Source organism: Meleagris gallopavo, chromosome 25, assembly GCF_000146605.3.
Source record: "Meleagris gallopavo isolate NT-WF06-2002-E0010 breed Aviagen turkey brand Nicholas breeding stock chromosome 25, Turkey_5.1, whole genome shotgun sequence".
Taxonomy (NCBI): domain Eukaryota; kingdom Metazoa; phylum Chordata; class Aves; order Galliformes; family Phasianidae; genus Meleagris; species Meleagris gallopavo.
In genome coordinates this window covers 200,617-201,223 of record NC_015035.2, presented here as the reverse complement: position 1 = coordinate 201,223, position 607 = coordinate 200,617, and positions in this window count along the sequence as shown.

The following is a 607-nucleotide window of genomic DNA, read 5'->3' as shown; positions in this document are numbered from 1 at the left end:
TGCAGCTCCCATATGATCAGGGGGCTGCAGCACCTCCCCTATGAAGACAGGCTGAGGGAGCTGGGCTTGTTCAGCCTGGAGAAAAGAAGGCTGTGGGGTGACCTCATTGCAGCCTTTCAGTACCTAAAAGGAGCCTACAGACAGGAGGGGAGTCAGCTCTTGCAAAGGGGAGATAACAGCAGGACAAGGGGAAACGGTTTCAAGTTGAAAGAGGGAAGATTTAGGTTGGATGTCAGGGGAAAGCTCTTTGCAGAGAGAGTGGTGAGGTGCTGAACAGCTGCCCAGAGAGGCTGTGGATGCCCCGTCCATCCCTGGAGGTGTTCAAGGCCAGGTCGGATGCTCTGAAATGTGGAGGTTGGTGGCTCTGCGTGTGGTGCGGGGTTGTAGCTTCGTGATCCTTGAGGTCCCTTCCAACCCTGGCCATTCTGTGATTCTGTTACCAGCCGGCCCGTTTCCAGAGCCTCAGCTCTACACTCCCGGAGCTCCTCCGGCCCCAACGCCGTCAGCACCCAGCGCTCACCACCTCGCACCCGCCCCAACCACCACCAACGCTCCCCGTGCGCATGCGCGCCAGACACTCCCCGCCGTGTCTGCGCCTGCGCGAGTG